This window comes from Balaenoptera acutorostrata, chromosome 10 (genome assembly GCF_949987535.1).
Source record: "Balaenoptera acutorostrata chromosome 10, mBalAcu1.1, whole genome shotgun sequence".
NCBI classification, from domain to species: Eukaryota; Metazoa; Chordata; class Mammalia; order Artiodactyla; family Balaenopteridae; genus Balaenoptera; species Balaenoptera acutorostrata.
Genome location: NC_080073.1, coordinates 87,548,538 through 87,568,838, shown reverse-complemented (window position 1 = coordinate 87,568,838; position 20,301 = coordinate 87,548,538). Strand labels below are relative to the sequence as shown.

General features: G+C 38.4%; 1 non-coding gene and 1 pseudogene across 1 annotated transcript; one reads left to right on the top strand and one right to left on the bottom strand.

Moving 5' to 3' along the window:
- Positions 1 to 3,259: 3,259 nt before the first annotated feature.
- Positions 3,260 to 3,332, top strand: TRNAW-CCA (transfer RNA tryptophan (anticodon CCA)). The gene has a single exon. It is a non-coding gene; the product is annotated as a tRNA-Trp (tRNA).
- A 14,438-nt stretch (positions 3,333 to 17,770) lies between these two features.
- LOC103016692 (AP-3 complex subunit sigma-1-like) lies at positions 17,771 to 18,766 on the bottom strand (annotated as a pseudogene).
- Between the last annotated feature and the right edge of the window lie 1,535 nt (positions 18,767 to 20,301).

Below are 20,301 nucleotides of genomic sequence, written 5' to 3'. Positions count from 1 at the left end.
AGGAATAAGCTGGGGAGTACTTACACCACACTATGTTTTTTCTTTATTTTTTAACCTCTTCTTCTTTCCCCACTTCCTTTCTTTCTCTCTCCTAACTTTCCTTTTTTCCTTTCTACTTCTCATGCTTTATGCCTACAGGTATTATCCAAAAATATTACTTCATGTCCTCCTGTTTATACTTTGGGTTAAAGATGTACAGACTGCTGTCCAGAAGAATCTGCTGATACTATTTGAGAAGGAATTTTTTACCCATTATCTTTGTCTGTTAGTCTCAATTTGTAAAAGAAAAAGTAAATGCGATCAGAAACATTTTAATTTCATTTTCCTTGAACCCTGGCTCCCACTGACTTTTGCTTCTTCACTATTAACTTCACTTCAAAGATCTTTCTTGATTCCCTGTCACTCCCCAAATTCCAAATGCTATTACTAACTATTCCATTTAATGTATATAGGAAGGTTATAGCAGTCAATTGGAAAAATCTGGCTTCTAACACTTTTGTTAGAAATACATGATCACCATTAGAAATAAAGTATTATAAAGAGTTTGCTCCAATCCCACTACTGGGCATATACCCTGCCCTGAGAAAACCATAATTCAAAAGGACACATGTACCCCAATGTTCATTGCAGGACTATTTACAATAGCCAGGACACGGAAACAACCTAAATGTCCAACGATAGATGAATGGACAAAGAAGATGTGGTACATATATACAATGGAATATTACTCAGCCATAAAAAGGAACGAAACTGGGTCATTTGTAGAGATGTGGATGGACCTAGAGTCTGCCATACAGAGTAAAGTAAGCCAGAAAGAGAAGAACAAAGATCGTATATTAACGCATATATGTGGAATCTAGAAAAATGGTACAGATGAACCTATTTGTAGGGCAGGAATAGAGACGCAGATGTAGAGAACGGACATGTGGACACGGAGGGAAGGGGAGGGTGGGACGAACTGGGAGATTAGGTTTGACATAAATACACTATCATGGGTAAAATAGCTAGTGGGAACCTGCTGTATAGCACAGGGAGCTCAGCCTGGTGCTGTGTGACGACTTAGATGGGTGGGATGCAGGGGTGGGGTGGGAGGGAGGTCCAAGAGGGAGGGGATATAGGTATACATATAGCTGATTCACTTCATTGTACAGCAGAAACTAACACAACATTGTAAAGCAATTTCACTCCAATAAAAAAAAAAGTTTGCTCCATTCATTCTACCCAATTCTTTTACAAAGAACTTAAAGCAAATTGAGCAGTTAACATTATCAAGGAAAATTTAAATATTTGGGGAATTTTTTCCCTTCCTTCCCAGAACACATTTCACCCTTTATTCCACAAAGATTAAGGCGTTGAAAAGCAAATGGGGAAGATAACATATATGTATAATAATTTCCTTCACAGGATAATTCCACCTATCTATATTCACACAAGTATACTCTAATTATTAAAGTACATAAATTCTTTGTCTAGTAATAAAATAAAATAATGTGTGTGTATAAAGTTCTATGTACAAATATATATATAAGCATATAGAGTACCAGTACACTTTTTCATTTGAACCTTGCATTAATTATTTCTTCATAACCAATTATGCCAAAACTTAGTGGTTTAAAACAACACATTTACTATCTCATAATTTCCATGGATCAGGATTCAGGAGTAGCTTAACTGGGTGATCTGGGCTCAGAGTCACTCATGAGGTTGCAGTCAAGATGTTGGCCAAGGCTGCAGACATCTGAAGGCTCGACTCACATGACTTGGTAGGAGACCACAGTTTCTTACCACATGGGCTTCTCCATAGGGCTTCTTGAGTGTCCTCAGAACATGGTGGTAGCTGGCCTCCTCCAGAGTGATCTCAGAGAGGGGGAGATGGAGGCGACAGTGTCTTTCATGACATAGGCTTGGAAGCTACACTGCATCACTTCCACATTGGTCATACAAGTCAGCCCTTATTCAGTGTGAGAAGGAAATGCACGAGGGTGTGAACACCAAGAGATGGGGATCATCCAGGCTATCTTGGAGGCTGGCTATTATAAACATCATTTGCGTTGTGCACAAAACAGATAGTGGCCGCATGAGGGCACGTATCAAAGACCTCTAGTTCTATCACAGGCAAGACAGCCTAGGTCAGAGGTCAGCAAACTTTTTCTTAAAGAGTAATAGTAAATATTTTTGACTTGAAGGCCACACAGTCTCTGTTGCAACTATTCAACTCAGCTGTAACATGAAAGCAGCCATAGACAATACATAAACAAATGTGCATCACTGTGTTCCAATAAAATTTTACCAAAACAGCTGGCCTGCAGGCTGTAGTTTGCTTGACCCTGGACAGCAATAATTTATACTCGGTGGCTTTAAACAACAAAGGTTTATCCGTCACACTATGTTTCCATCACAGGTCTTCAGAGAGACTGTTCACTATGGACTTTTAAGAATTCAGAATTATGGAACATCACATGCTTCCGTGACCACTGAAGCAGAAAACAGGAATATGGCAAATCCCTCACTGGCTTGTAAAGCTTCCACCTGGAAGCGACATCACTCCCACTCTCATTTCTTTGGCCAAAGCAAGTTGCACGGCTACCCCTAACTTCATGGGATCAAGGCGGTACAAACCTACCATGTGCCCAGAAGGTTGGTGAAGCTGATATATTTGGTGAACAGCACTTATAACTAATCCTCTCGCTCTTGTTCCACCACTAGACCTCTTTCCTTTTTAATTGAAAATGACACTGTTAGCAATGTTGTGAGAACCCACTGTTAGAAATGTTGTGTAATTCTAGACTGTAAAATGTATTTTTAAATCACATTTTGTTACTTTGTTTTTTTTCCAAACCACTCTTGCCTCTGTTGATTCAACTCTGGTGGATCATTCTATCTCCACTGCTTTCAGCAAACATTTATGCTATGTAACTTGTTTTTTTCCTTAGTGGATAAGAATAAGCATTTCTTCTGCCCGGAATGGAGTGTCCCCAGTTCAGCTTCCAATTCAAAGACAGGTCTCCTACTGTTTCCAGAAAGAAAGAAAAAAGAAAGCTGTCGTCTGCCTCCTTTCTTGCAAATAGTAGGGAAGTTATTACAAATACTTACTGAATATCTACTACACATGCATACTATGCTACGTGTTTTGAAGGACAGAGAAAAAATAAATACCTGTTCCCAAAGAGTTTTTAATAGTTACCAACATAATAATAAACATCTGAAACAAGAATGAGCAATACTAGCCTGTATAATTAAGAGCTGAATTGTGGGGACTTCCCTGGTGGTCCAGTGGTTAAGACTCCACGCTCCCAATGCAGGGGGCCCGGGTTCGATCCCTGGCCAGGGAACTAGATCCCACATGCCACAATGAAGATCCTGCGTGCCGCAACTAAGACCTGGCGTGGCCAAATAAATAAATAAATATTTTTTTAAAAAAGAGCTGAATTGTGAATGACAGGTACTGAGTTGGATAGTAGTAAGATGAAAGGGATGTCAATGAAAGCTGGATTAAACAGATGGGATTCATGGAGGAAGTGTGCTCAAGTTAGCTTCAAAAGTTGGGAAAAATTTCATTAGGCTTAGGTGGAAGAAGAGGGTGAAGAGAAGAAGGAAATATCTGGAAAAGAAACACAATAACTGAGGGCAAGAAGGTAGCTACTAGTCTGGTATATCCATGAGACAGTAAACATAACAACCTAAATATAGTGGAAGATGCCCATTTAGAAAGAGCAGGAAATAATTTTTAAAAGATAGAAGATTTGGTTCAAAACAGCAGCCTAAGCAAAAACTTTTGTCTCCCCTCCCTTACAATACACAATTTAAAAGAGCAGTAAAGAATTCTTTAAATGAATAAAGCCATAAAAGCTAAGAGTAATGGGAACAGGACAATAAGCAGACAATAACTTTAATTAAATACTGATGAACTAATGCTAAGGTGAGTGGTAGCCGTCCAGGTAAGCCCTCCTCTCTCTGGCTCCCTAGCCTTTCCTTGTAACTAGAAGCCTCCCTGTTTAGCAAGCTCTGCTCATGAACACAGAATTTTCTGTCAACCTCTTCTGTTTTTCCGGGAAATTAACTAGCAGAAAACAGCCTGATACGTAACAGTTGAAGAAACAAATCTAGAAAAAAATCAGCCTATTTCCTCTTTTTCAAATGTTAAAAAAAGCACCCTCACATCACTGGACACACAAGGGAAATCAGCTACATAAAACAGAAAAGAAAAAAACCCCAAAAAACAGAAGAAGCAAAAATAAAAGCTGACCTCACAAGAACCAACTTGGGTAACAGAAAAAGATTTTTTCAAACCTCTAATTAATATTCTCAGAGGTATTCTATAAGACAATGAACACCTAATGTAAAAAACAGGGTGCTATAAATAAGAGACACTTGGAAAACAAGAAAGTCAAGAACGGCCACTTGGAAATTAAAAATATGCTTGCCAAACTGAAATTTTTTCTAGAAAGGTGGTAATATGGCATTAGAAAACAGAAAAAGACCAAAAATAAAGCGAAAATATAAAAGACCTAGAGGTCCAATCCAGGTCCAAGATCTAACCAATAGGAATTCCAGAAAGAAAGCTCAAAGAAAGTGCAACAATAGAAGATGTTATAGAAATCATTGAAGAAAATATACCAAAGCTAAGATAGCCATGAATCTTCAGATTCAAAGGGTATACTGAAAGATAAGCAAGATAATATTAGATGTACTAAGGAAAAGAGAAGATCCAGAAAGCACTCAGAGATGAGAGAAAATAGGTCAGCTTCAAAGGAAAAAAAAAAATCAGACTGGCAACAGGCTATATGCAATTATCAGACATCAGAAAAACAACAGAATCTTTTTTTAAACGTTGCTAAAATGACTGGATATTCATATGGGAGGAAAAAGATTCTTGACCACCCCCATCAAACCACACACAAAAATTGAGATGAATTCTTGACCTAAATGTAATAACTAAAATAAAAACGTAGAAGAAAACACAGGAGAATATCTTCATGACTTGGGAGTAGGAAGGATGCTGACAGCAAAAACCATAAAAGAAAGAATTGATAAATTCATCAAATTTTCAAACTTCTGCTCATCAAAAAGATGCTGTTAAGAAAATGAAGAGGACTTCCCTGGTGGCGCAGTGGTTAAGAATCTGCCTGCCAATCCAGGGGACATGGGTTCGAGCCCTGGTCCAGGAAGATCCCACATGCCGCAGAGCAACTAAGCCCGCGCGCCACAACTACTGAACCCACGTGCCACAACTACTGAAGCCCATGTGCCTAGAGCCCATGTTCCACAACAAGAGAAGCCACCGCAATGAGCAGCCCGCACACCACAATGAAGAGAAGCCCCCATCCACTGCAACTAGAGAAAGCCCGTGCGCAGCAACGAAGACACAACGCAGCCAAAAATAAATAAATAAATAAATAAATAAAAGAAAAAATGAAAATGAATAGTCAAGCCACAGATTGGGGAAAAAAATTTCCAAAACACATATTTGACAAAGGTGTAGAATCCAGAATATAAAAGAACCCCTACAATTCATAAAAAGATAATCCAAGTTTTTAAATGAACAAAGATCTGCTTAGACACTACCTAAAAGAAAATACATGAATTGCACATGAAAAAGTGCTCAAAATCATTAGACATTAGGGAATGAATACTAAAATCAAAATGAAACATCAAAACATATTCATCAATATGGCTGAAATTGAAAAGACTGACAACAACAAATGTTGGCAAGGATTGTGGAGCAACTAGAACTCTCATATATTGTTGGTAGACTATAAAACAGTACGACTCCTTTGCATAAAGATCTGGCAGGTCCTTATAAAATGAAACCTACAGCTATTCTATGACTCAACAATTCCACTCCTAAGTGTCTGTCCAAGAAAGTTGAAAACTATGCCCACAAAAACATGTGTACAAGATTGTGTATAACAGCTTTATTTATAATAGCCGAAAATTGGAAACAGCCCCCATGCGTCTATCAATAGGGGAATGGATAAACTGTGGTATATTCATTCATACAGTGGAATAGATACAGACTACGATGTAGATGAACATCAAAAACATTATGTGGAATAAAATAATTCTTACAAAGAATGAATACTGTATGAATCCATCTACATGAAGTCCTAAAACAGGCATAATTAACCTATGATTGAAAAAAAACCCCAGAATAATGGTTGTCTCTGTGAGGGGTAGGTACAGGGGTTTACTGGAAAGGGACATGAAGGAACATCATGTTCTGTATCTTGATATGGATTTGGGTTGCAGTGTCAAAACTCATTGAATGGTACCCTTAAAATTTTTGCCTTTTGTTGTATACAAATTTTAACTCAAATTAAAAAATTATAAACAAATATTGAACTCTAGGTAATGATATGCATGCCAAAGTGTTTGGGAGTAAAGTGTAGTAATGTCTGAAACTGATTTTGAAATGCCTAATAAGATGGATCAATAGATGAATAGAGGGATGAATGATGGATAGATATTTGATAATGTAAATATAACAATTGTAGAATCTAGGTGATAGACATATGGGTGTTCACATAAAATGCTTTCAATTTTTCTGTACTTTTGAACTTTTTCATGTACAGTTAAACTATCAATCAAGCTATTGATAAAGCTATTTTCAGCTTTGCAAGGAATAATGTGATTTTCATCTACCAAGGATCTCTTAGGGCACCATCCTTCCCCATTCTTATTCCCTGTGGTTTAGGTAGGGTCATTCCACCTCTCATACTAGGGGTGGGCATGTGACCCAGGTTAGGCCGAGTAAGCTTTGTTCATTCCCCTGACCACAGTGATTGGTTCAGAGATGAGCCAAACAAGGTCTATCTGAGACTTCCTTAGGTATTTTGCTGGAACTATCGGGAAAGTCATTTGTATTTTTTCTTGGATCATCATCTATGAAGAGGATGAGCCTAGAGAGATGCTAGAACCTATCTTTGCTGGCACATGAGGTAAGCTTGCTTGAGAATGAAGCCAGCATAGAGGAAAACAAAGCCATAGTGTTGGAGAGAAAGAAACAAGGCAGTGATGACATTGTTTGAGCTCCTGGGTTCATTTTAGACCATAATTCCCTCTTTTTTCAAAGTAGTTAGGGTGGGAAAAACATTAATGATATACGGAGCAAGTCATATTTTTCCCTTATAGTGGGTTGAATAGTGTCCCCTGAAACTTCATGTCCACATGGAACCTCAAAATGTGACCTTCTGGCCCTCAGAGCTCATGAGAGTATCAACATGGCCTCCATGGGCTGGAAGCTTCAAGATATATTTAATAGGAATAAATGTAAAATCTCATATTTAGTTTTTTTTTTAAATCAATTGCATAAGTGCAATTAAAGACTCAGAATGGTATTAAGTCTTAAAATAAAAGATAAAGACTTTAGTTCATCACAAGCTTGGTACAACAGTGGATGCAGATACTTTAAAATAGTCCCCAAACTTAGTTTGCATTAAAAGAAACACTGCATGGCTGATGGGAAGTAACCACATCTCTCTGGGCAGGACAGGATGTCACCTTTGGGGTATTGTGTTTAGTTTTAGGTACACACTTAGGCATATTGAAGAATTGCACTGTCTAGAAGGCACAGATAAGCTGGGTAAAGTACAAGAAATCAAGTTATTCAAAGAATGATTGAAAGAACTGGGGCATTTCTTAGTTGATGGAAGGATGGCTCAGCGGCAGCACAGTAGCCATCTTCAAACACATAAAGGGCTGTTGCATGAAAGGGAAACTAGTCTTGGTTTATGTTACTCCAAACAGAAGCTTTAAGTTCAGCAGAAGACAAGAACATTCACTCCAGATTCTTTCTTAATGTTGGGAAGAACCTCCTAACATCCAGAGCTTTCTAACCAGAGCAGTCCAACAACATGACAGGACAGTGTTGAGAAATCAACACTTTAATGGTAGAATGGAAAAATCCTGTTGGGGGTTGATGGTCAAAAAGCCAATGTATAATTATCCAGCCCTCATGTTCTCTTTTGGGAATGTGTAGGGGAGGAATAACCGCTTTCATTATTTAACTACCAATTATTTTCTCAAGCCCGGGATGTGACTACTGTTTTTGACCTGAATTTTTGTCCTTTTGTGGAAAGAGAAGAAAATCTGTAAGGGAATACAGATCTAACCCTAAAAACTGAGAGTTAATGGAGAAAAAGAAGACTGGAATCTGGATCCTCAATCAAGAATACATTGCGGGCTTCCCTGGTGGCGCAGTGGTTGAGAATCTGCCTGCTAGTGCAGGGGACACGGGTTCGAGCCCTGGTCTGGGAAGATCCCACATGCCGCGGAGCAGCTGGGCCCGTGAGCCACAACTACTGAGCCTGCACGTCTGGAGCTTGTGCTCTGCAACAAGAGAGGCCGCGACAGTGAGAGGCCCGCGTGCTGCGATGAAGAGTGGCCTCCGCTCACCGCAACTAGAGAAAGCCCTCGCACAGAAACGAAGACCCAGCACAGCCAAAAATAAATAAATTAATAAATTAATTAAAAAAAAAATAAAAAACAAAAAACTGAGCTAAAACTCAAGCCCTCTTTAAAAAAAAAAAAAAAAGAACACATTGCAAATCTGGAAGTTGTACCAGTCAACATGCTAGATACTATGATTTAGCTGAACTCAAATGCACATTCTGTCTTTTTTTTTCTGGTACTTATTGTTGCCTTATGCATTTTCTTGGTAACCTGGTAAATATTTCTTTTCGTGAAACAAAGTGAAAAACAACACCCTTAAAAAAAGAAAATGTGACCTTATTTGAACATAGGGATTTTGCAGATGTAATTAGTTAAGGATCTCAAGATGAAAACATCCTGGATTTAGGGTGGTCCCTAAATTCAATGACTGGTGTCCTTACAAGAAGAAGAGGAGACATACACAGAATCACAAGGAAGAAGGCCATGTGAAGATGGAGGCAGAAACTGAATAATGAAACTACAAGTCAAGGAATGTCAAAGATTGCTGGTTCCACAGAAGCTAGAAAGAAGCAAGAAAGGCTTCTTCCCTAGAGCCCCGAGAGAGCATCCCCTTCCCAACACCTTGACTTCAGGCTTCCAGAACTATGAGAGAATAAATGTATATTGTTTTAAGCCATCTAGTTTGTGGTAATTTGTTATGGCAGCCCTAGGAAACTAATATACCTTTCAATAAGGAAGAAAATAATAATTAGAAGCTCTAAAAATAATTAGAAAATGTCCAAATATGAAATGAACTAAATGTGGCAAGATTTTTGAGCAATTGGTGGAGTGACAGAAAAGAGGAAGTATTTGTATGGTTGTTAAGAGCAGTTTATTTCGGATGGCCCAGGGATTGTTAACAGTGGGTCTTTTTTTTTCCTTTTCCATTTTTAAAATTACATTTGGACCTTTAAGAAACATATACCATCAGTTATACCACTATTCAGTAAAAATCTATTCTAGTTTTTGGAACGCATATGTGTCACAAACTATCTTGCTTCTAGTCTCTAAGAACAGCGGATCTTAAGGAAAAAATGTACTCCTGGCACAGTATTTAGCTCTACATGGAGGCTACATCTGGGCGATGGGCCTGGGATTAGGGCAGAGGACTGTTCCTTTTGATTATTAGCATTTATATTTCTTACAAACATGAATGGCTTTGACAAAAATACCAAAAGAAAAGATTAGGTGAGTCATTATAGAGGGCCTTATAAAGACTAGGCAAGGAAATTTAGAATCGATTAAGGTCTGAGAATGGCACTGGGAATGGTGGTAAAGAAACAGATTTAGACACAATAGGAAAAGTCTAGAAGACTAAATGTCTGGATAGAAGATAATGGAGATAAGTAAAGAGGAGAACAAAGTTTTATGGCCTGGGTGACTATAATGGATGAAATTATGCACCCCCCCCCCGAACTCCCAGCACACCTCAGAGTGTGACTGCATCAGGAGATAAAGCCTCTAAAGATGTAATTAAGGTTAAATGAGGTCATTAGGGTGAGCGCTAATCCAATATGACTGGTGTCCTTATAAAAAGAGGGAGAGACAAAAAAAAGAAAAAAAAAAAAGAGAGGGAGAGACATGAGGGATGTGTGTGGATAGAGAAAAGATCATATGAAGACACAGCAAGAAGGCAGCCATCGACAAGGCAAGGAGAGAGGTCTAAACTTGTCAATGCCTTAATCTTGGACTCCTAGCCTCCAGAGCTGTAAGAAAATAAATTTCTGCTGTTTGAGCCAACTTAAATTTCTTTCGTTTCTACCAAACAACAGCAGTTACTAAGAAAATGACCGTGCCATGACCACAGGCAGGAAAATGGAAAAAGGAGCCAGTTTGAGAAAGGATATACGTTCAAATTGCAGTACCAGTGCAATATCCAAGAGTAAATAGCAAGAAGCAGTGGGGGACTACAATTTAAGTGAGAAAGTAGCACAGGCCTTTGTTAGCACAGAGGTAATGGCTGTAGGGAAGATGATGTGACCTTGAGTGAAAGAATAAAGAGCGTAGGGAGCAAAGGACCGGGGAAAGGGAATATACCGTGAAGGGGTGGCATGAGGAATCAAAGGCAATAAAAAGAGAAGAAACTGCTAGCAAATCGAACAGAAGTCAAGGAAGAGAGCATTTGAGGGTAGCAGTAATTGTTTTCTAAAAATGCAATAGAGAGGTCAAGAAAACGAAGAACCGGAGAAGAATAATGGATTTAGCTAAAAAGAGGTCATTGTTGAAATCAGTAAAAGATACCAAGCAGTAGTAATACCCAATAACTAATAGGAGCTTAAGCATGTATAAGAATAAAGAATTAAAGGCTGTTTGAAGCAGTTTATGTAACCCAAGTGTGTGACCTCAAGAAGCTCCTTCTGAATCATTTTCCATTATTGCATTGCCATTTCCAGTGTTCTGGAATTCTATGCCACAAGCTAAAGGTCACTTATGTAATCCGAAGCTGGGAAGATTCTCTGCTAGGAAGATTTTTAGTACAAAGTCAACTCTTCTCTGCTGTAAGTGAAATACCTAAACGTCTGCAAAGGCAAATGGTTAAAAGCTTTGGAGGGGAATATTTTGTTAAGCAAGATTAATCATGACCTCCTTGTACTATAGGCCTGAAGACAGAAATGAAAGTTGCAAGGAAAGATATGAGTCACTCTGCCACTCGGTAGCTGGCCTTCATTCAGCAAAGTCATCAGATCTCAGGCTCCTTCCCTCTGCTCTGCCAGCCCTTATTCTTGTTGATTCATGAACACAAGATGGCTCCCACAGCTCCTAACATCATAGGCACATTCAAAGGCAGAAAACAAAGGGTAGTCAGGATAAAAGGTTTTATCCTCCTGGGGCTACTCTTATCAGGGGAAAAAACTATATTTCCCGGTGCCCTGCAGTAGATGTCCCCTCAAGTCTCACTGGTCATAAAAACGGGTCATATACCAGTGTATAAAAAAAAGAAAAATTGCCTGCCATTCCAGTAAACAACGAATGTTGCCTGTAATCAAGCCATCAGCCACTGCAGTCACCCCAATGGTGCACCCTGAGGAGAATTCAGGATGGAGAAAAACAGGATACTGGCCCTAGATAGTTAAGATACACATCTAAGGAATAATTTCAATGAGTCCAGACTCTTGCATCTTCCCATACACAGACAAGCACTAAAATCATTAACTTGAGATCTGTTTTTTTGTGATTAGCAGTAATTTTTTTTTTTTTAAAGATTTATTTATTGATTGATTGATTACTATGTTGGGTCTTCGTTTCTGTGCTAGGGCTTTCTCTAGTTGCGGCAAGCGGGGGCCACTCTTCATCGCAGTGCACGGGCCTCTCACTATCGTGGCCTCTCTTGTTGCGGAGCACAGGCTCCAGACGCGCAGGCTCAGTAGTTGTGGCTCACGGGCCTAGTTGCTCCGTGGCATGTGGGATCTTCCCAGACCAGGGCTCGAACCCGTGTCCCCTGCATTAGCAGGCAGATTCTCAACCACTGCGCCACCAGGGAATCCCAGCAGTAATCTTTTGATGTCTGATGACATGGGTTTTTTTTTTTTCTGGGCAGGGCTGTGGTGGGGGGGGGGTTGTTTCCCAACAAAAAGTCCTGTATACCCTGGTTCCTCCCTTCCCTCTTTGGAACAGTTTCTCAGAGCTATCTGAGAGGCTGTCTCCTGGGCTATATAGTCTACAGTAAGGTCCCCGATTAAAACATAACTTGAAACTTTTAGGTTGTACATTTTCCTTCAGTCAACTCCTGGCTACTCTTAGATGTAAGGGATGCTGACAAAAGGACAGAATACCCATGCCCAGCTTAGCCAATAGTGACTCATCCCATAGGGCTGGGTGCATGCTCCAAACAAAAGCAGGGTACAAAAAAACGGGGAAAAGGCAGGGCAATGGCTGTTGGGTAGGCAACAGTGCCTGTCAGAGTTAATTAAGCTCATATACATATACGTTTGGTCTTAACTGTGCATCACATTTTGTAAAACGTTTTCTGGATTGGTTGTTTTTTGTTTGTTTGTGGTGTTTTGTTTTGTTACTGTTTAAATCTTTCAATATTCAGACTGTATTTTCTTCTGTGGGTATGGGTGTGGGTTATAAGGAAATACATATTTGCATTTTTACCCCAGCAGTTACTTTTTTAAAAAAATTATTTTTTTATTGAAGTATAGCTGATTTACAATGTTATGTTAGTTTCAGGTGCACAGCAAAGTGATTCAGATATATATAGATATAGATATGGATATATTCTTTTTCAGATTCTTTTCCCTTATAGGTTATTAGAAAATACTGAGTATAGTTCCCTCTTCTATACAGTAGGTCCTTGTTGGTTAACTACTTTATATATGGTAGTGTAAATATGTTAATCCCAAACTCCTAACATAATGGTTCTTTATAAATGTAAATTTATGTAATACACTTAATCCTCTATTCCTTAGACAGGACCAATTGACCCCATACTATCAGCACTGATGAAATTATTACCACTTCTTCCTTCTTTCTGCTCTTTTTAGTATTTATCTTTACATTTTAAAACATACTTATTCTACTATACTTGATTTATCAAATCAAAAAAATTATCTATTTTTATTCCTGGCTATTAAATGATTGAATCAACACAACTTAATGACTTCCCTCTTTTTGTCACTTTTCATCACCCAACTATTGTTCATTACAGTATATACTTCCTGTAAAGTCAGATGGGAATTGGGATGAATGTAGGCACTGGGGACTTCTAGTGACATATGAGGGAGATTTTCTTGCTTGGGAGATGGGTAAGATAGCTTTTCACTTTGATAATGGAACTAGATATATGGCCTAGTCATGAAACAAGCACAAGCTTCTGCCCCAAGGTAAAGATATAAAAGTAAAGAAAGCTTGTAATCAATACTTTGTGGAACTGTATACAGATGATCTCCAACTTACGATGGTTTGACTTACGATGGTTTGACTTATTTTTCAACTTCACAATGGTGTGAAAGTGATATGCATTCAGTGGAAGCCGTCTTTCAAATTTTGAATTTTGATCTTTTCCTGGGCAAGTGATAAACAGTATGATACTTTCTTGTGATGCTGGGCAGCGGCCGGCGAGCCGCCGCTCCCAGTCAGCCACTCAAGCACGAGGGTAAACAATTCTGTTTCTCACTTTCAGTACAGTATTCAATAAATAACATGAGATATCCAACACTTTATTATGAACTAGGCTTTGTGTTAGATGATTTTGCCCAACTGTAGGCTAATGTAAGTGTCTGAGCATGTTTAAGGTGGGCCAGGCTAAGCTATGAGGTTCTGTAAGTTGGGTGTATTAAATGCGTTTTTGAGTTACAATATGTTCAGCTTACGATGGGTTCATCAGGACGTAATACCATTGTAAGTGGAAGAAGACCAGTATCAAGGCAAGTCTAGTGGTCGAGAGATAAACGGTTTTTCTTCAGCATCCATCACAGGAGCTAAATCTATGAGAAGGTAGGGTTCCCCTCACGTCCCTGATTTTCTTCTGAATGTCATTAGTAGTTCTGGACCTAATGCCATCCAACCCCAGATAGCAGTGTAAAATGGGGCAGTGAACTTTGTCTCAAGATTAGAATGTAGGTTTGGTTTCACCCTGCTTGTTCATGCAGCTCTTGCAAACTCTGACCTTCTAGGCTCTTCCTAGACCACTCATATCATGTCTCCTATTCCTGTCTCCTAATTCCTCGGCTGACTTCCTAAAATGGGACCCTTCTATCAGATCACCAGGACCTGCCCGACCTCTTCAGCCATATATTAGCTCTTCCAGTACTTGACATCTTACCTTCCTATTAGTGTCTGCCAGGCCCCTCCTAGCTAGCCATGCTCCTTGTCCTGTCCTCACCAGACCAAGCCTGTCGTATGGCTGCTTAAATCCCAGAGTGGCAGTTAGTTGGAAAGTCAAATGAGAACACTGCTCTGAAAACCAAGAGGGAGGTGTGTGCATATGGCGGAAGTTGTCTATAATAGAAGTGACAAACTTTTTTTCTAAAGGGCCAGTATATATGCTAGATTTTATCGTCTCTGTCACAACTACTCAGCTCTGCCTTTATAACAGAAAAGCAGCCATAGAGATATTGGTGTGTTCTAATAAAAACTTTATTTACAGATGCTAAAAGTTGAATTTCATTTCATGTGTCATGAAATATTCTCCTTTTGGTCTTTTTTTCTTCAATTATTCAAAAGTGTAAAAACCAGTCTTAATTCATGGGCTTTAAAAAAAAGAACAACAACAGGCCAGATTGGGTCCATGGGCTACTGTCTGCCAGCTGCCTGGTCTGTAAGACTAAATGCCAAGAACTGTGGTGGGACCAGACACAGGTTCTTTGGGTTAGTTAGTTAGTTAGTTTATTTAATAAGAATGCATGTGATATCTTTAATGAGCTCTACAAAATTACTTATTAAAAGAACTCTGTCTCCTGGGTTTTTAGATCTTACCAACTGCCCTGATTTCAGAAATATCTGAATATCAGAAAAAAATGGAAAAAGAAGATATATATGGACATCTGATTCCTTGCAGTTCTTTATTTTTCCTTCCAAATTAACCAGAAATGCAGGAGAAACTGGCAGACAATAACTTTCTTTTGTTCAAATGGCCTCATCCAACTTATTTTGGTCTCAAGAAAGACTATTTCTCGGTATTCTAATATCCCCCAAATTAGAGAACTGTTCTTAGTCTGATTGTGCTTTATAGGTTACTTGTTTAGAACTGATAGTCTGAGCTGAATTTTTAAATGTAGATTTTACTTAGAAAAGTCCAAAATATTAATTAACAAGCTTTTTATGTACAATTTTCATGATTACAGTAATCATCTGGATAATATTGAGCAAGCCATTATCCTTACATCCTTACACCCATTGTTATAAATATCATCACGTGCTAGGCTTTTTAAAAAATAACCTTTTTCTTTTAGAATAATTTTATATTTACAGAAGAGTCACAAAGACTCCTTTTACTCTTTTACTTACAGAGAGTTCCCATATTACTCTCAGCCAGTTTCCACCAATGTTAACATTTTATGTTACTGTATTGCAGCTGCCAAAATAAGAAACCAACATTGGTATAATACATTACTATTAACTAAACTCTAGACTCTCAGTTTTCACCTGTGCTAGTCTTTTGACATAAAATCAGAGTAAGTTGTTTACAACTGGGCTACCATTTTATAATAAAGCAGGCATAAAAATTAGTAATTAATTTAGTCTCTAGTTAGATTAAAAGTAGATTACAATCACAGGATATGTCTTTTTAACTATTCTTTCTCCTCTCCTTAAGTATTTTAGTAAATTCATAAGAAAGAAGCCACGTCAAGATTATTTTATTATTACAAAATTCTGATTGGGGTCCTTTAGATATTTGAGAGTATTTAATATGTAATATGGAATGGAAAATAATAAGGGCAACTGTTTTATTTTTAAAAGCCAACAAAGTCTAAAACCAGTGCATTTGTGACTTCCTAATAACATCATCTGTTTTACTTCTGTTAAATCTGTAGCTGCTACAGTTTTACCATATTTGGTAAATAAAAGAAAACCCAAAACGAAACTATCTTGCTTTAAACTAGTTCCTTTTTTTAAAACTTTTTTTCCCAATAGTAAAAATATATGCTTATTAATGCCCATCTTACATACTAATTTATTTTCTGCATTTTGTTGATTTAAACATCCAATTTTCTTATTCCATTTAAACACACACACACACACACAATTTACTAAAGGACTCAGCTTGCCTCCTTGTTCTTTACCTGACACATCAGCACTGTGTACTGGTTCCTTTTCTCTCCTAATCTCAAGGTCCACTTTACCTCAGTTTAGGCTTAATTCTCAGCACAGGTGTTGTCTCCTTAACAGCAATGAACTCCTGAATGGAAGATTTACCTATCATTCAGGTAGCACAGGGACTTGCTTTTCTCTTTTGTTTATGGATTAGCAATCCATTCCCTAATACTTAAAGGATTAGATGCAGTCCTTTCAAGCGAAACAGTTTGATTAACCCTGTGAAGCACTAAGACCTGAGATCAAGGTGCACTGTGTGTATTTGGGGTTACCATGTGTACTGTTAGTGGGGTTTGCAATTGTCCACTTTATGTGTGGAGATGGGGGAGACAGGTCTTTACCATGGATAGATGACATCCCACAACTTTATAATTGAGAAAGATGATATTCTGCCTTATTTGCCATCAGATCTTTTCCCTAAGCCTCTAACATGCAAAACCATTTTTGCTTTTTACCTACATTCCTTCCTCTGAATAGCTTCGGGGTATGGTTTTTCAGTCAACACCCAAAGGCCAGAACATTCTCTTGAGTTCTCCCACACAAAGCAGATTTTCTCCATCTTCTTACTGATGCCTGATATTCCTTTAATAAGCGACAAAATGTTTCAGTGCTTAACTGAAGACAAAGGATGGAGCTGAGTCATTTAGAATGCCCGGTTCAAGGGGCAAGCAGCAAGCAGAGTTGGTGAAGGGTCCTGAGCAGGGACAATTAAAAGCTCAGGAGGAAAGGGAAGAAATAGAAGGAGCAAAAGTGTCACGAAGAATTGCAAATTGTTCAGTTAAAAAAAACTATATGCAGAGAGATCAAAAACATGGCTGTTAAATCTGGGTAGGGGGCATAGAGGCTTTCACAGTACTAGTCTTTCTATTTTCATGTATAGTTGAAATTTTTCAAAATAAAAAGAGCGTGAGAAATCTGTGGACAGGTCATATATGTGTGTTTGAAAGATTTCTTTCAAAAATATTGGGAGGTATTAAAATACAATGTGAACATAAAATTACAACGGAAAAGTTTTGATTAAATGTTCATAGTCATACCTAATGGAATGCAGATCATAGTGAGATATGGACTTACTGAATTGTACACTTGAATTATTTTTCCAGGTACCTTGGCATTTATTTTAACTAAGGGAAAAAGGGTACAACGTCTTCATGCAATACATATTTGGTTCTTTAAATAACAATTGTGACAAATAGCAGAAAGAATTAAGGAATGCTGCACTTGATACCCATTCAAACGCCAACGTTTTGGGTGTTGATAGTTAAAGAAATGTCTCAAACACTTTTTGAAATATTGAATACTACAGTAGCCAATACTAGAGCATGCCTTTGGTGGGCATAGAAATGCAGTTTAGAAAAGGAAAAAAAAATCATACAGCAACTACTCAATTTCTTTAAAATCACCGAGCAAGGAAAGCAACATTGAACTACACATACTAATTTTGCACAACTTGTATATAGTACCTTGGCTTCGATCCAAGAGCAAAAGCTAAGACTCTCCCCTATTTTGGGTGAACAAGTGAATGGTAAACTTAGATGACTTTTCCCTCTGGATTTTACCTGGGAGTAACCTTTTAAATTTTTTATCTGAAAGAAGGCAGGTTTGGCACTTTTATACTTATATCACCACCGCTGACATTTCTTGGATCACAGGAAGATTCTTTTTTTTTTTTTTTTTACATCTGATACATACAGTACAGCTTGGAGCTCCTGCTATGCTAGGCTCAGAGATCTTCAGCTTATTTTGTGCATCAATTTATGTAATAATCTCATTCATATTGGTCTCTAATATCATTACTCCCATCACCATTTCTATTCCTTGTCTACATGGAAAATTAAAACCAGTTCACAGACATTTTCAAAAACACTTATCTAAAGTTTCCAAAATACTTGAATTAGATCTAAAATGCCAAGTTCACTCTCTGAAGAATCCACATGGAAGACAAAATATAATGTTATATAATGTCTATAAGTCAGTTTGTCATTAGATCCTACAATTAATAATCCTCCTTCTAGGAAATTACAAACATTTTCATCTCTCTTAGGTACCAAATGGAAAGTCTCCCTGATGATTTGCTGTTGCGTATCTTTACTGTAGGGCTGGTAGAACTTGGAAAGTTCCCATGTGTATGATTAGGCCACCCAAGATGGCTGTTCTTTCGCTCTCTGTACATTCCCTGCTCCACCAGCGCCCGCTTCACCTACACCCGACTCACATGACTGACCTTCCTACATACTTGTGCGGGCACCAGCTAGTGATTGTTCTTATCTTAGATCAGAACATCTACACCTTGACAGCTTATCAAAGGGGCAATGAGAGGTATGTCCCTCTGCTAGTTTCCCCGGTAACTGGTAAGCCAACCCTAAGTCAATTCCCCGTGTAACTGGTAACCTCTCCCTTCCCCTGGGAACGAAGACTACTGCCATGTCCTGCCCCCCATCTGCCACACACAGTTGGGGTGTCACTCCAGCACCGTGTGAGATCCCCCTACTGATGTCTCTGTCGCTGACTCTCGGCTCTTTCTCAAGGATGGGCAAGTACAGGGCTTGTAGGTCTGCAGGGTGCAGCCCAGCACCATGGGTGCTGAAAATGAGGATCGCCTTTATCACGCCTGGGCTGAGCAGGGCTGGTCCGGCGGATGCTGAGAGCCAGGGGCTGAGGCAGGCTAGAGAGCCTCTCCTGGGGACTGTGCTGGCCATTCTTTCCCCTATTTGAATTTTTTAGTTACCTTTTTGTTTGTTTGTTGTTGCTATGGGCTTTTCTTGTTTGTTTACTTTTTTTTTTTTTTTTTGCCTCACCACACAGCTTGCATTTTAGTTCCTGGGCCAGGGATCGAACCCCAGCCCCCAGCAGTGAAAGTGCAGAGTCCTAACCACTGGACCACCAGGGAATTCTCATTTGTTTACTTATTTTGAACATTTTCGTACAAACAGGAGTGGGGATAATAAATGGGTACAGAATGGAAAAAAGTGGATATAATGAAACACCACCTATTTTCAACAATTATCAACATTTTCCCAGTCTTGGTCCATGTATTCCTCACACTCTATTTTTTATTTATCTGGAGTATTTTAAAGTAAATCTAGATATCTGTGGGGAGGAAGGGGCGGGGAGGTGGGAGGGAGGTCCAAAAGGGAGGGGATATAGGTATACATATAGCTGATCCACTTCACTGTACAGCAGAAACTAACACAATATTCTGGAGCAATTATACTCCAATAAAAATAAATAAATAAAAATTAAAAAAATAAATCTAGATAGACATCATATCATCTCACGTATAAGTGTTTTGAGGATATCTCTAAAGATAAGGACTTTTTCTTTTTTTTAACCTACCAACAGTGTCATCATCACACCCAACAGAATTTATAATGAATCCTTATAGCATATAATATTTTAAAGTATTAAGAGTCTCCAATAATTCTTAAAATAATTTTGGTTGACTTTTGTGATATTCTTAATTGGCCTTCTGAAAACTTAACTAACACAATATTGAGGAAATAAATATTTATCTTCCTATATACTGAATGTTTGTACCCCCCCAAATTCATATGTTGAAACCTAACCCCCAACATGATGATATTTGGAGGTGGGGGCCTTTGGGAGGTGATTAAGTCATGAGGGTGGAGCCCTCATTAATGGGATTAGTGCCCTTATAAAAAAATTAAAAAAAAAGAGACCCTAGAGGTTAATATCCAAAATATATAAACAGCTCACACAACTTAAAGTTAAAAAAAAAAACAAAAAACCAATTAAAAAATGGGCAGAAGACCTGAATAGACATTTCTCCAAAGAAGACATACAGATGGCCAACAGGCACATGAAAAGATGCTCAACCTCACTAATCATCAGAGAAGTGCAAATCTAAACCACAATGTGATATCACCTCACACCTGTCAGAATGGCTACATCAAAAAGACCAAAAATAACAAATGTTGGCAAGGATGTGGAGAAAAGGGAACCCTCGTACACTGTTGGTAGGAATGTACATTGGTACAGCAAGTATGGAAAACAGTATGGAGGTTCCTCAAAAAAAAAAAATAGAACTACCATATCACTCAGTAATTCCACTCTTGGGTATTTTATCCAAAAAAAACAAAAACACTAATTCAA